We start from the raw sequence: 16,701 nt of genomic DNA, 5'->3' as shown, positions 1-16,701 counted from the left end.
TGTAGGATTACTTCATTTGTCAGATACAAGGATGAGCAACTTTCTCCCAGTTAAACGGCTGAGTTTTTTTTTGTTGTTTTTTGGCATAATTAGACCTAAGTCAGCATCTGTAATGTACAGTTCTGACATCAAATCCAGATGAGTAATTGACAGTTGGGATATGAAAGAGGAAATTAACCTTTTCAAGTATTTCGAGTGAATTGCGAACATTGGGGATTTTGTAATCTTTATGTTCAAAAGAGAAAGAACATGTGGGATGGTTAAGGCATTAAGCTGACACATAAAACATAATCCTTACATCTGTGGTTTAGTGTCAACAGAAGAACACTGCACAGTTTACAAAACACCTGGATTAACATACTTCGCTATAACACACAGGATCTCAGTCAGAGCGCTGCTTGTATTTCAGTAAAGCTAGTGATTGTGGAGAATGGAGCATATGGTATTTCTCCACCCTGTGCAGTATATATTAACTCGACAGTAATGACACACATGGCTGCCTGCCATTATATTGACCTTAAGGGGTTTTAGAAGACATCTTTTTTTTGTAGTGCACCTCAATCTTTGTAACCTACACAGTAGAAAATTGGCTTTCTCTCACTGTGAAAGTTGGAAGACTGTGAAATGAAATGCTTTCCCACTGGTATTCTGCAAAATGTGAAACTGGGGTAAATCATTTGTCCATATGGTAAATTCATAACCTAAGTTTCCCCCTATCTATATGTCATTTTTGCAGCATTAAAACCGTGTAATAAAACTGTTTTCCAAAGACAGGAGACTTTAGATATTAAGTTTAACTGTCTATAACTGCAGACTGTTTACTGCTGTGGCTCTATCCCCAGAAATGGGTGTCCAAGCTGATTCCAAAGCCCCATTATAACAGCTAAAAGTTTGACGGAATCATTGGAGCTGGATAACAGTTCTGTTCATGTGTGGCTCTGCTAATCAGTGGGTGGACACCACAGAGGAATCCCCTGCTCTCCAAAAACCATCAGTGCATGTTTGATGTTTGCCAAAGATCACCATGACATTTCACAATGGTACTGGGAAAATGTTTAGTGAAGTGATGAAACTAAGGTCAAGTTGTCAACAACCACAGCATTGCATATGGTATGAAAGGGAACTGCATACCAACATGAAAACATCATCCCAGTGTGGAGTGAGCTTTATAATTTGGGGCTGCATTGCAGCCTGTGGGCCTGAACTGAATAATGTTAGGGTGGCGGTCCCCCAGCTGAATCTTAGTAGATGCAGATTGTAAATGTCAAAGTAAGTATATTGAAGCCCAGACCTTAAGTCAATAGAGAGTCGTTCACACTCGACATCCTGAGCTGAAACAGTTCTGTAAGGAGGAATCCTCCAGAATTTCTCTTAATCCTTACTTCCTGTCTGATTTGCAGCTAGTGGAAGTGCTTGCTTTAGGTTTTTGCAGTCAAAGGTTTCATCAGTTATTTTTCCATCAACACTGGACATTTAGTCTGTGTGTTCAAAAAACACAGATATCTATAAAAGGAATTTGCCTAAACATGTTGTTCTTGTCTTTGCGTGTGACTTAGATAAAAGTGAAATATTTTATGCACAAAACCAAAGGCCTTACTTATTCTCTTGCCACTGTAAATGGATGCATTGTTAATTTGGAGCTAAGGAGCTGTCTGTGGGAAAATCTAGGCCCCTGTAAGAATCAATTAGCATGGAGCAAAGAACACAACAATGACATCCCAGTTAAGGTAAAAGTAAATGAAAATAAAAACTGAAGTATGAAAGCTGTTGTTCTTTGTGATGGCGTACAAGTAATGCATGTTTCACAGCTTACATCTAAAGCAGCCTGTTTTAGCTCTTCCTAAAAACTAGGAATTTCTGAAAGCTATCTGCATAAGTGTGTGTGCTCTGGTGTTATATCCACTGTGTGTTTAAAGCACTGAATCATCTATTTTCAGTCTAGTGAGCTGAAATCATGGTGACATTTTCAGACACGGTCTATTGTGTTTGAAAAGTCAGACGATGTCTCACTGAGATAAAGACTCACATGAAACCTGCTGGCATCCTGCTGGTTCAGCCATTTTGGTACACTAACAATAACACAATGTTATCATGTTTGGGCCCAGGTAAGAAACATCACCTCAGAAAAGACCGGTGCAGTACAACTCTGAAACAGATTTTTGCCCAGTCTCTTTCTGAAAGCAGGATTAGATAAGCCTCATGTACAGTATCCTTCCTGCTTTTGGGTTGGGATTAGTGCCAGTCACATAGTATACCACCTGATCAGTTTGGTTGTGACTGGGAAATCACTAGTTAATAAATTAATCATTCATTTTCTTTCCATATTCGCTATATGGAAAACCAAATTTTCTCTAGTTTTTTCACAGCACTTCTTTTCAAAGGAGTGTTGTTCTCCGTTTTCCTTTTGTTGCAAACTCCTTCCAAGCGGATGAGTAAAAAGGGGGGGGGGGTGGCTGTAAACCAGGAAAGGGTTTAATAAATGCCGGTGCTGTTTGGTGTGGCTTGAAAACAGATTTCTCCCATGAGGCTGCGGCAAACTACACAACACTGCCCCACCTCAGTGGACATGAGCCAGAGTCGAGGCTTTTTAAGTACGTGCTCTCACAGATGAACAGTTGAGTGTTATAAAGTAGGAACATCAATGCATGAAAAATGCTAATTTTGTTTAAAGCTGAATCAGTGTTGTGAAATAAAGCAAAGCGGCACAGTATGCTTTCAAAACCATAATGAGCCGCTTGAGAAGGTTTTCTCTGAGAATTTCAGGGTTCGTTCTTGAGTTTGGTAACACGTGTTCCCAAAAGAATCTGACCTCACGGGCGATTTATTGGCTGTTCTGGGGCTATCGATCATATCACATTACTCTTTAGAAGTTGGTGCTCGACTGTTTTGGTCCAAGTTGGAATATGTCAACAACTCTTTAAAGATTGCCTGTACATTTTATACAGGTGTTCTTTGTTCCCAGAAGATGAATCCTAACATGTTTGTTGACCCCCCTGACTTTTCTTCTAGACTGAAATATATCTCAACTGTTGGATGAATTTCTGTCAAATGTAGTACACACATTCCAGCAATGCTCATGATAAATTATTACTTTGGTGATCCTCTGACTTTATTTTTGTTTAGTGGACACTAGCATTTAACTTAAAGCATTACAGATCTGCTGATATGGCTATAGATTCTTAGGCTGGTGAAACAAACTTAGTCCTTGGAAAAACATATGGAAATTTGAACTTTTTCATTTTCATGGCAAACAATATGTGGGGATTAATACCATGTGACATGAATGAAAACTCAAGAACACGTAATAAATAAAACTTCAGGCAGTTGATCTTCTGATTTCTGATCTTCCATCTTTGCAAACTAATCTGGGTGAAAGGCATGTGCCTACTGCACTGCATATGTAAGAAAGTGAATTTTCTCCATAGATTTATAATGTGCTCTGCACATTTTCAGGAGCATTTTTTGGGAGTGATGAGCACAAACCCCAGATTTACTCTCCACAGAGCGTTTTCCCAATCTCAGCTGTAATTCACCTTTTTTCAGTGCCTATTAAAGTGACTGTTCAAGCATTTTAGTGTAATGCAAGCTGCCAGACAGATGTGTTGTATCAGCTTAGAGTCTAACCCCCTTCTTGTGTATCCTGACCCATTAGTCTATGTGTCTTTAACGTGCAATGGTTTTTGCACTCAGCGTATCTCTGCAGCCAAGAACTAAACAGCTCTCTGCACAGCTGGAGGACAGCTTGTACCTACAGAGTTTTCTGGCAAATATTAATGTATACAACATGAATCTTCATGCCTCCTACTATAAGAGGAGTCATGACATCTGGACTGTGTGGAATCTGGTCTGCATTTGCATTAAGCTCTGAATAAACACAAAGTAACAGAAAATACTGGGTCATAGTTTGAACAGTCAGTGAATGTCTAGAGTCAGAGCCAGCCTGCTTCATGCAGCAAAGGCCAAAATAAAAGCCAAAATGAATGGCATAGATGACAAAATAGTCATGCTGCCTCTAGCATACCAGTTCAGACACAATGTACCTGAGGAATTGTATGACTGAATTTATTCCTTAAAAGGAGTGAAAACATTTTACTGGAGCTCTGTTCCCCAGCATACTTCTCTAGATGGTAAATTAGACAGTACACGAGGAACACCATGAGAAGGAACTAGGGGGTATGTTGGTGATTGATATGAAATAAGTATCATCCAGAAATCATTAAATAATTTGGAAAGTTTTTCATCTAGGTTCTAAACATTCCCAGGAGATGAGAAGTTCTCCCTTATTACACAAAAAAGCCTCTGATCTGTGTTTGGTAAAGCGACAGACCATTTCCCTGACCACAGGGTGTGAAAGCCAGTGTGGAGAGTTTGTGTTGGTCATTGTTGTTGTGGCCTCATGAGACTACATGTCCAGTTCTGTCTCCAAACTATTCAGCACAGAAATGATCCATTCATATACTGTCTTTTAAAACTGGCTCTATCTATGCTCTGCTAAGGAGTGTATTCTGTACAGTGTATTGTCTGTATGTAGATTTAAACTAGGGAGTAATCTTGGGCTTTGTCCAGTAAATTTAAGGTCAACATGTTTATTAACTGGTTTCTCTGCAGTGGCATTCTTTGGCAGAGTCTCCATTCTTCAGCGGAAATAGATTAAAGACCCACTCTGCTCACAAGCAACTGAAGATTGAAAAATGGAAATATAATAGAAACATGGACAAAAGGGTCACTTGTTGCCATTTCAGCTCAATATTTTTTGAAAAGCAAAATATTTTCCTGTGCAATAAAATGCAGATTTTTGAAAAGCCAATATGATTGGATGTCCCCCTGAGGATGTGGTAGTGATACATTCCTCTAGTCTTTATTTGTATCCTTTTGTTTGCAGAAGGATTAATGAAGTAATTTGAAATGGTCTGAACCTGAACATGCGCTACCTGTTAGGTTAATGCAGCAGTGTGAGTGGGGAGCTCTTTGTCATTGGGACTGTGTCCAACTGTGTGAAGCTGCTGGGAAAGGAAACGCTGATGAAGACTCCATTTGTTTTCAGACATGTGTAAAAGTGCTTGTGTCCTGCAGGGAAGACCACAGGCCAAAATTCAAACCTGTATCCACACAGGAACCTACCATTTCTTATAATTATATATGAAGTCATTTCTCCCCATGTTTGCCATCTGTGTCTGTGTTATGTAATGCAGCCATATGCTTCTAGTCCACACGAGAGAGTCAAGAGCAAATAATCACAAGAATTTACCAGAAACTCTTATCTTCCAAAGCAAAGATAAACATACCAGGGAAAAGCTTAAAGGTAGGTCTTGAGATATCTGATAGAAAAAGGATTGATGGGGAGGTTATGATGGTGAACAAATAGACAAAGGCTATCTGCATCTGTCCAGAACGTGTCATTTAAAGACCAGTGATGAATTATTCCTTAGTGCTTTTATCATGGCACGAGTTTTTTTGGCAAAGCAGAGATTTTAGACAATAAATGAGCTCACTTTGGCTCCCCCAGAGAGCTGCGCTTTCTGTGTGTCCTTGTGCGAGTTTTCACGATTGAGCCACAGCCTTTACTTCCATGGTTGTGGTACAGTAATGACAGTAACACAGTGCTGTGGTGTTGTCATGTTACTCGTTGCCCAGACTACATTTCCACTTTTCTTGGCATTATGATGTCACTGTCCGCAGTGTTTCCACCACAGCAAAGGGCCTGCGGACATGAAGTGAGTGGGTGTGTGTGAATTTTGTGATGTGCAGTCAGACCTGTTGCGTTTGCATAGAGAAGAGGGTCATGTTGGAACAGAACCACAAAAGAGAGGTGCTGTTTTCATTGGTCTTGTCTGCAGGGAGTCACTGTCTGGGTCAGGGTTATTTATTCATCAGTATGGAACTCTAGCACACATACACACATTGGGAAATATGAATAGTGGGTACTACATAAAAAATTACAGAAATCCTTAATTGAATTTTTAAAAATTTTATTTTATTCAATGTATCACAAAAATCTGGGCCCAGATTATATTTTTCTCCTCAATATAATAATTGTTATACCTGTGGAAATAACCAAGTCAACAGATAAACATGCAACTGTAGTGGTTATTAGATTAGGGTAAATATTCATTTAAATGATACATTTAAGAAATCTGAACATCTTATAGTCCTTAATTTACTGTTATTTCTGTATTAACGTATTACTGTTTTATTTGCAGAATTTGTGTGAATTAGTTTGCAAGTGCTAGCTCACTAGCATTTAAGAGCTCAAACTGTATATACATGTACATGTACAAAAAAGTTGCTTCCAGTGAAGACTTCAAATTTTTTAACTTTAAACTCTTGTCTTCAGTGTTCATCAAAAGCGTGTTTAGTTAGTGTAAATGTGCGGCTACATACAGAGTTTAAAACAGGACGATAGGATATGGATTTATTTTATATGATAATCCTTTGGTATGATAAGACATATCTTTACAATTAATGTTTGTCAAGTATTTTTTATTGCAACAACTGCAGTTTCACTTATATATTTCACTTAAAACCTAAATATACAAAAATCAATTTTCACTTCCCATCTTCATGCATTTTAAGAGTTTTCTTAGTAATTTGACCTCTTCGCAGTGGCATCATAAACCTCCAGACTTCCTCTTTGCCTCTAAGATGCTCACCCATGACCGAAGCATCTCCATAACAAACATAAACCTTCACAGTGACCATGTGATTGTCACTTTTGCAACAGTTACAGTATATTTCAATTGTATTATATATGATCCAAATACTAGCACTTCTGCACTGTTTACTCCAACTATAGTTCAACTTCCATATACTATATCTACATAAATATCCAGAGGGAAGTTTGTTTAACATACAGAGAGGTACTGCAAGGTTAATCACTGATATATTAATTTCTGTATGTGCACTAAATACAGTGGGTACGGAAAGTATTCAGACCCCTTTAAATTTTTCACTCTTTGTGTCATTGCAGCCATTTGCCAAAATCAAAAAAGTTCATTTTATTTCTCATTAATGTACACTCAGCACCCCATCTTGACAGAAAAAAACAGAAATGTAGAAATTTTTGCAAATTTATTAAAAAAGAAAAACTGAAATATCACATGGTCATAAGTATTCAGACCCTTTGCAGTGACACTCATATTTAACTCACATGCTGTCCATTTCTTCTGATCCTCCTTGAGATGGTTCTGCTCCTTCATTGGAGTCCAGCTGTGTTTAATTAAACTGATTGGACTTGATTAGGAAAGGCACACACCTGTCTATATAAGACCTTACAGCTCACAGTGCATGTCAGAGCAAATGAGAATCATGAGGTCGAAGGAACTGACCAAGGAGCTCAGAGACAGAACTGTGGCAAGGCACAGATCTGGCCAAGGTTACAAAAGAATTTCTGCAGCACTCAAGGTTCCTAAGAGCACAGTGGCCTCCATAATCCTCAAATGGAAAAAGTTTGGAACGACCTGAACTCTTCCTAGACCTGGCCGTCCAGCCAAACTGAGCAATCGTGGTAGAAGAGCCTTGGTGAGAGAGGTAAAGAAGAACCCAAAGATCACTGTGGCTGAGCTCCAGAGATGCAGTAAGCAGTAAGTAGATGGGAGAAAGTTCCACAAAGTCAACTATCACTGCAGCCCTCCACCAGTCGGGGCTTTATGGCTGAGTGGCCCGACGGAAGCCTCTCCTCAGTGCAAGACACATGAAAGCCTGCATAGAGTTTGCCAAAAAACACATGAAGGACTCCCAGACTATGAGAAATAAGATTCTCTGGTCTGATGAGACCAAGATTGAACTTTTTGGCGTTAATTCTAAGCGGTATGTGTGGAGAAAACCAGGCACTGCTCATCACCTGCCCAATACAATCCCTACAGTGAAACATGGTGGTGGGAGCATCATGTTGTGGGGGTGTTTTTCAGCTGCAGGGACAGGACGACTGGTTGCAACTGAAGGAAAGATGAATGTGGCCAAGTACAGAGATATCCTGGAAGAAAACCTCTTCCAGAGTGCTCAGGACCTCAGACTGGGCCGAAGGTTCACCTTTCAACAGGACAATGACCCTAAGCCCACAGCTAAAATAACAAAGGAGTGGCTTTGGAACAACTCTGTGACCGTTCTTGACTGGCCCAGCCAGAGCCCTGACCTAAACCCAATTGAGCATCTCTGGAGAGACCTGAAAATGGCTGTCCATAAACGTTCACCATCCAACCTGACAGAACTGGAGAGGATCTGCAAGGAAGAATGGCAGAGGATCCCCAAATCCAGGTGTGAAAAACTTGTTGCATCATTCCCAAGAAGACTCATGGCTGTACTAGCTCAAAAGGGTGCTTCTACTCAATACTGAGCACAGGGTCTGAATACTTATGACCATGTGATATTTCAGTTTTTCTTTTTTAATAAATTTGCAAAAATTTCTACAATTCTGTTTTTTTCTGTCAAGATGGGGTGCTGAGTGTACATTAATGAGAAATAAAATGAACTTTTTTGATTTTGGCAAATGGCTGCAATGACACAAAGAGTGAAAAATTTAAAGGGGTCTGAATACTTTCCGTACCCACTGTACTTCCTGTTTTGTCACAGTCTGCAGTGAGTCGGACAAACACAGTAGAGCCTTAAAAATGTGTGAACACATAAAGATTTCACCTTTAAATAAGTAACTAGCTTGTAGCCTGTTTGAAGTCATCTGCTGGGTTCTTTCAGGGAAGGATGAGCTGTGTAATTATAGGAGGTTTGAAGTGGTGAAGGACATGAAACACAAACATGTACAAACACACATGCATGCACATACACATTACAATGATGTCATGCTTGTGTCTTAGGAGTTTCTGTCATCATCTGTTTAATGGGCTTCAAAGCAGCAGGATGAGACATATTACTGAGGTGACAGTTTGAGTTTTGTCTGACAAATAATTACAAAGTCAGCCGAGATGGATGTGAGGCAGGGGTCAGGGGTTTTTGAGACGGTCTGTTTGATTTGGGTCTCAAATCCTTTGTTATTTTTGCAGCTTCACTCTAGTTCATTGTATACTTTTTCTTGTAAGGTCTGTGCACGTGAGAAATTTCTGTTACTGGCACAACTGTGTAAGGAAACAGTAAGTCACATACCAAACTTTTTTGGTTTCATTACAAGATCATTTTGCTTCCAAGTGTTTACTAGCATGGGTAAACTATAATGGTGCACATATTAACAGGGAAAACTTTGGAAAGGTCCTTTCAGTTAATTCTTAATGTTTTATCCATGTAGAAAAGTATTTTGCTGGGAAATGATGTAATAAGGTTTGTCAGTCTGCCTGTCCACAGACGGTGAGTCATTCTCTCACAGCTAGGTTATGACTTTTTTATGTTGCATTGCCACACAAGTGAGTCATTGCAAATGTGGAGAAGCCATAGTCAAACGATCCCTGGAGTTATTATTATTATTATTACAGTTAATTTACTTTATTCAGCTCAGTGTGATAATTCTTAGATGTTCTTCACTAAACTGTTAATAGTCACGCTATCGGTTCACAGTGTTGTGGTTCTGGAGTTTGGCTTGCTGTGGTAGAGCCAGTAAAACATTCTGGCATTTCCCTCAGAAAACAGTGCTATGGCAAATGGTCTGAGTAGGGCTGCAGTCCGGCTCACACAGAGCCAAATGGTGTTCAGACACAGACCAAAAAAGGCAGTGGAGAGGAGTCTGGGGGCTGGTGAAACGGGAAAGGCAAAGTGGAATGATATCCTCACCCATGTGAGATTATTCTTTGATGATGCAGCTGCGATGCAACTGCCTTCAATTTCACTTTGCCTATAACTGATCATTGCTTCTTAGTCGAATAGACCATACTGGTTGTTTTGTTTTTTTACAGCCAATTAAATGCAAATTATGATTATTAGCTATTAATAGCTACTTTTTGATTTGATAAACATTAAACTAAATAAAGGCTCATAGTGACACGTGAGGGTCTCAGGGTAATATGTGTTGTTCTACTTGAATGTTTTGAATTAATTGCTGAATAAACAAAGTAAAGTACTTCTTGTTCTGCAAGCAGGACGTTTGTCAGAGAGTTACACTTTGTCTTACAGTCTGTTACCCAGAATTTAGGAATACATACAGTAGGTCTAGGGTAAAAGATTTTCAATGTTTTCATAACTGAAAGTGTCTGAAGCTAATAGTGACGGGAAGACAGGACAAACTAAAAATAAAGTATGTTTATGTAGTAGTTTATGCAGTAATGTAAAATGCAGGGGATTTCTAGTTAGAGTATTAATCTCAAGAATGATGTCTTGTAATTGTAAACCTCACAGTTTATACACAGTGATAGTTCAGTACTTATCCTTATCCTGTTGTAAACCAAGGCTTTTTGTTGCAGCCAAGATGGCTTCACACCCAAACCAATTGTTTATGTGCCACATAATCTTTCCCTTACCTTACCTGTACTAGCTTAGTTGGCAGGAGTAGACTTTGTAGAAAATAGTGGCTGCTGAAAGGGTTGGAATATCAGTATTTTATTGTAATTACAGGGCTCATACTTACATACATCAAACATCATCACTTCCCTACCAATGCAGAAGAAACACCATTATATCCATTCTGTAGGCCACTGGTGAAATCATTATGTGGGTGTGAACTGTGACCCAAACTTCGCTCAGAAACAACAGAAGCTTATCCACTGCTGCTCTGTTCCTCCTCCATCATCTTCCCACCTCTGAATCAAACCTCCCCAGGCTGACACAGAGACCAGTGCATCATTTATAGTGGTGGTGTCAAAACAGAATACGAGCATAGAGATACATCTGAAAAAGGTTTTCTGTGGAAGACAGAAGTACTTTAATTCTTGTTTCATGTACAACATCATTCCATTTCCTTGTGCAACATACAAATATTGCCAAGGCTGATAACACAACGTCTCTGTAATTTGTACAGTTGTGAAGTGTTGACTGAGGTGTCTGTGTGTTTCTATGCATGTGTATATTTGTGGAGGTGTCTGACTGTGCTTGTTTATTAAGGGGGCTGTGGAGGTCTGTGCATGAACACTTTCATTATGCTGCTGCACAGACCTGTGGAGCTTTCCCTGTTCATGAATGATACACACTGTGGTTCTTACACTTCCATCTCAAATGACATGGGCTGTTGTTTTTCTGTTGATCATTCATTCCCACCAAACCCTACCATATAAAGTTAATAAAGTCTGTGGGGCTGATTATGCATTTCCCAAACCAGGTTGACTTCACGTGGGATGAGGCAGGTACGCTGTCTCCTCCACACAGGAACCCAGGAGGACTGGCCTGTCTGTGCTGTCTAGACAGGAATGAGTAACAGTGATGCTAACAGACAGGTACATACACTGGTTTGGAAAGTGTATCTACATAGTCAGGATTTGGTTGCAGAAAATAGTTAAATAGTTAGTGGCGATGATTTGAGAAAGGAATAGCAGATTCTTGCTTTGGCAGGGAAATAATTCTGTCTTTGAATACACATTGTCAAAGAGCAGGAAAGTCCTAACAATGAAAAACATAACAGAAATACAGCAAATGACATTTTTTGCTTGCTAGTCTCATAAACCTTCATTTGGCTTCTCTGTGAGGTCAACGCTCTAACAGTCTGCTTCCCATTGTTTGTATTGTTTAAACTTTGAAGTTCCATAAGGCAGGCAGGAGTGTTGTAATGTACACAATGTACTGTGTATTCCAGTACTATTAACATTGTACATACTGTAGATCAGTCAGCCTACTGTGACCTAGAGAAAACAACTTATTCTCTAAAAAAAAAAAATCCATAGTGGAACAGAGCATCATGGAAAACTTATAGTCAGTAGGACGAAATATTTTAAAAACAAGAAAAATACCACACCTCTGCAGTTTGACCACAAAAGGCTTTTACAGCAGAAGGAAATTAATGTATTTAGTTTTTAACAACAACATTGTTATATTTTTCTGTAGGTTTTGTTTGAGTGTTGAGCAGTTTTATTGCCATATTTTTAGACAGTTTTCTGAAGGTCAGTAAAAGTTCTGGCCACTCAAAGCCACTTCATCTGCTTCCTCTAAACACCTTTGAGAACTGCTTGCTCAGTGAGGTGGTGAGGCCTTGCTGCACGTCACACGAACACACCAACAGTGTGAGTAAAAAGGCTGACCAAGGTTGGGGGAGAATGCCTCTTTACGTTGCCGCCTTCGAGGCTTACTGCAAGTCCTTTGGAAATGTGCCCTGTCTGTGTGAATATCGTCACCTTTCCACTGGTGGCCTAATCAGGAATTCATTAATATGATGAATGGCAGCCTCTGTTTTATAAGACAATCAGTCTCAGTTGGCATGACAACAGGAAAAGGCACAGACATTTTCACATTTGTCCCAAATGTCCCAAATGTCTGCGAAGCTCATTTTACAAGACTAACAAAGTGATTATTTTTTCATTTCGGTGGATAAACAAGATGCAGACTTGCTTCCTCTACTTTTCCCATTGCCCCTGTTAAAACCACAGAGAGTCTGGGGAATTAACCCTACGGGAAATGGACAAGTCTCCCTCTCTGCGCTGAGTGAATACAAACCATAGACAGTGTGTGTGAGGCCACAGGTTACGCACACCAAAGGTACATGGTGTACATTTATGCCATGTGCTTTTAATCTGGCCCAATTGTTCTCTGCCTCTCTCCAACAAACACACTGACATGCTGCAGAAATGGAAACACACGTGTGGCACTGTTAAGGTCATGTTTGTTTACATCTCATTCATGGTGTGAAAACACAAAGTTTCCACATCCCTGACTGAAGGAGAAGTGTCAGGAAAGACTGCTGTCCAGGAAATGTCAGCACAGCTAATGTCAGGTTTGACTGGTGGAGGTCTAAACTGTGACCGAACAGAGGACACACAGCTGTCTGCAGAGGTGGCGGGCATAGGTCAGCACTCACAAATCTTAGCAATGGGAGCGTTGCTCTTGGATGAGGATCTGACCTAAAAAAAAAAAGGTCAGAGGTGGAAGAGGTGGGAGACTTTCTCATATTCCAGAAATGAACAAAATGCCTTTTAAAGATTGCTCCTCATCACTGGAGGTCAAACTCAAAGCAGCTTTAACAATGGACCACATGACAGCTTGTATGTGAAACAAGGCATATACGGTGAAATACCTACAGCAAATTATCACCCAACAGCTGGGTGATAGTTGATGAAGTAGTTCTTGACTTGATATGGACTTGATATGGACCCAACAGCCAGTTTGAGATCTGCTTCACAGCTCTTTTGTAGATTAAATGACAGTATTGTCCGATCCCTTTGCTCCTCTTCTTGACTCCTGACACTGAGGCTGGTGTATCTCAGGCCTGTGTGAATGTCTTGCGTGACTAAATATATAATGCGGTTGATGAAGTACCGCCATCAGCAATTCTCACTTGTCAAGTCAAGTCAAACCCTTGTCACTCTGCAAATGGCCCCACCTAATCTGGTTTCCAACGCAACACTATTGTAGCACAGTGTTGTGGAATTTTTGAGAAGTGCTCCATCAGCGTTCATTTCCTCATGGACTGGCTCTGCTCAGCGACCACTTGTCTTTGTCGTCAGCAGCACAGCTGATGCTCTTCACATCCTGTGCAGAAAATTCTGACTGATTCAGAGTTGAGCGATGTCGAGGACCAGCGAGAATGTTAACAACCACAAATTATGTTGCTCAGTCTTTTCAATCTCACTGTAGCTATCTAGAGTACAAACCTTTGCATGAATGTGTGTTATATCGTGTTTTCAGACATATGAGTGTGCAGCTCATTCTGCTGTTTATATTAGTACTGCAGAGCTACAAATGCACAGGCAGCTGGAGAACAGCCAGACACAATCATGATCCCATTGCTGCTCATCTTGCCCTCCGCCCTTCTAGTGCATAAACTAGTCACCTTCCCCTTCAAATTTCTACTTCTCTTTTAAACTCACTTCCCATCCCCCAATCCTCAACTCCCTCCTCCAGTTATTCCATTCAGATGTAGCCATCTGGCTCTCAGTCACCAAACTGTAGATGGGCAGTTTGGTGAAGCCTGGGTGGAGAATCACACATTAAAAACAAGCAGTTCCAGGTTCTGCATGTGTCAAAGCTCGGCACACATCGTAAAAGCCTTTTGTAAATTTCTAAATTGTTGGTATTTCCACACAAACCAGTTTTAACTCTTTGTCAAATGTGCAATGTGGCCCTACACTATAGACATGAGAGAGAGGTTTCAATCTTATGTAACTTTATATAATCTTACTGCTTAATACATACTTTAGTTTTTTAGTTTTCCATGACAGTATTAAAACAGTTTGGATAAACTAATCAGTTCCAGTGAACATTTGTGCTTTTGTTTTTGTCAAATATATATATGTTAGTTGTATTGCAGCCTTTTTAAATAAATCTTGATTAACCTACAGCTTCATTCTGAGGCAAATGCACTAGACAACAAAAAAGACAGATGTGAGTTGTCTAGCTCAACCAAGTTGCAGTGTTGTTCTGAAATGAATGGAAATTATTAGCTGACAGAGGTAATGCCCCACAGTAGTTTCAGTCCCAGTTCTTCAGGTTTATCGATTGAAGGTCTTCACTAAGATAAGCTCTGAAACTTTTAGGGTCAACAAAATATGTCAAAATAACCACTATGGAGATAACTCTTTGTTGAAATATGAATGTTATGTATTGAAAACAGCAACAGTGAGAGAAGAGATGAAGAGAATCACTTTGACATAAGCCAGGCTGCCTTCCAGAGGCTTTGACAGAGACAGCTCATAAATCTGATACTGAGACCTAACAGCCCAGGAAATTAAGTCATACCCCATTCTTGTACGAACTGAATGTCTCTTTTGTTCACAAATATTTATACGTTCTTTTTACAGCAGTTCCTCCCCAATAATTGCATGAGTGCAACTATTGCACAAACATCAGGGAATATTGAAATTAAAAGCTTAAAGTAACACTGAGGATCCTGCACCTTGAAACTGTCCTGTGTTGTGATCCTCCACACTTGCAGTTTCACAACTGGAAAGTATGTACAAGCTGTTTCCACACTGGAGAGATTTGTGACTCAGCTGAACAGACTAAAAAACAAGGATGGTGTGTTTGCTGTTTTCTTCCACCATTTCCCCAAAACCATCTGCTCCCTTGTTTTAAGCTTTAGCCCTCAGGCGCGACTCGTGTCGTGAGCCACGTGACAGGAATTATTAGACCACAGCCTCGAACAGTAGCTGCTCTCCAGACCAAATTCATAAGTGTGGCAGAACCAGCAGCTCATGCACCATGACAGGTCCATGACAACGTGCTGTGGTTGGATTAACTATCCCCCACCCCCCAACAATTATTTGTTGATGATCAACAGATAATTATTATGTGAAATTCTTGGAAATACAATTGATTTGATCTTCAAAAACAGAATGTAAACCTTGATGATTACTGTAAATTACTCTTACCAGCAACCTTTGTCCTCATACCAACAGTCGGATCTGTAGTGGAACCTGGCCTTAAAATGGGATAGTGCAGTGTCTCATATTAAAACAGAAAACGATGTTTGACTGGAAAAGTCATGCAGAATTTGAGTTATAGACCTGAGAGAACGCACTTATGTTTTTTTTCTCTATAACACATAGACACATTTGGCTAAAGCAGACAGATGACAAATGAATAAAGGAAAAACACTGTGATGGATGTAGAGCAGGTGGAGGGAAAAGTGTGTGTGTGGGGTGGGGGGGGGGGGGGGGGGGTGTGAGTGAATAGATAGAGTTTTTGACACTGGTTACAGTAGGTGAACGTTCAGTTGAACGCTTGTCCAACACCTTATCGATCAATGTGGTATCAAACATTGTAAACCAATTTTTACCAGTGGAGATGTTAGAAATAGATGTTAAGCAATGATGATTGTTTTTGAACACATACAGAAAAGCATAATGATGAACGTTTGTCTTGTTTCGCAGTTTGGAGACACTTTCCTCTATTCAGCCCCTGAATGTTTTTGCTCACTGAGGGTGCGGCAAATAGACATACTGTAATAATTAGAACAAATAACCTATGATGTGCAATTAAACCAAATAGTTGCTTGGTGCACTTCAGCCACCATAGATCCCCATAATCATTTCAAAATAAATTTGTTACTCTGTCCAGGTTGTAATCATTATTTACTGTAAACAAATTGCTCCTAAATCTTTTTATAGTTCCTAGCAGACCACATATGCCAATCCGAGAGCTGGAGGACATTTAGGAATTTGGGGAATTAAAAAAGAACACAAATACCATAACCTTATAATTTTGGGACTATAAAACCTGGAGCTGCTTTATTGACTATATCTCGTCAACTTTTCTTTTTATGTTTGCATATGTATTATAAAAAAGATGTATAGGCAGCAAATACACGTTGACTTTTGCAGTGACATCCTGTAAGGTATAGTATTGATTATTGCTTATTATAGAGGTTTGTAGTAATTTCGTGACCCTCTGCGTCACATCTCTTCACCCTGGTGCTATCTCACCTGAGCTTGTTTTTTAAGTCTCTGATTAAAAACAGATTGAGAAGCTCACTCATCTTTGAACCTTGACGCGTTTTCATGTCTTGTGACTTCTTTATTTGAAAGTAAAGTATCGAGTGACGGTATTGCTCACACTCGGGTGGGTCATCCAAGCTCCAGTCAATGCCCTCCCCTTAGGCTGCAGCCAGCGGTGTGTCCGGGTATAAAACCAGTGCGCTCCCCTCTGCTCGCCCTGGTGCACCAGCTCTGAGGAGGCGGACAGTACCGC

Source organism: Mastacembelus armatus, chromosome 3 (genome assembly GCF_900324485.2).
Source record: "Mastacembelus armatus chromosome 3, fMasArm1.2, whole genome shotgun sequence".
Taxonomy (NCBI): Eukaryota; Metazoa; Chordata; class Actinopteri; order Synbranchiformes; family Mastacembelidae; genus Mastacembelus; species Mastacembelus armatus.
The sequence above is the reverse complement of the archived record's forward strand: the minus strand, read 5'-3'. Positions refer to the sequence as shown.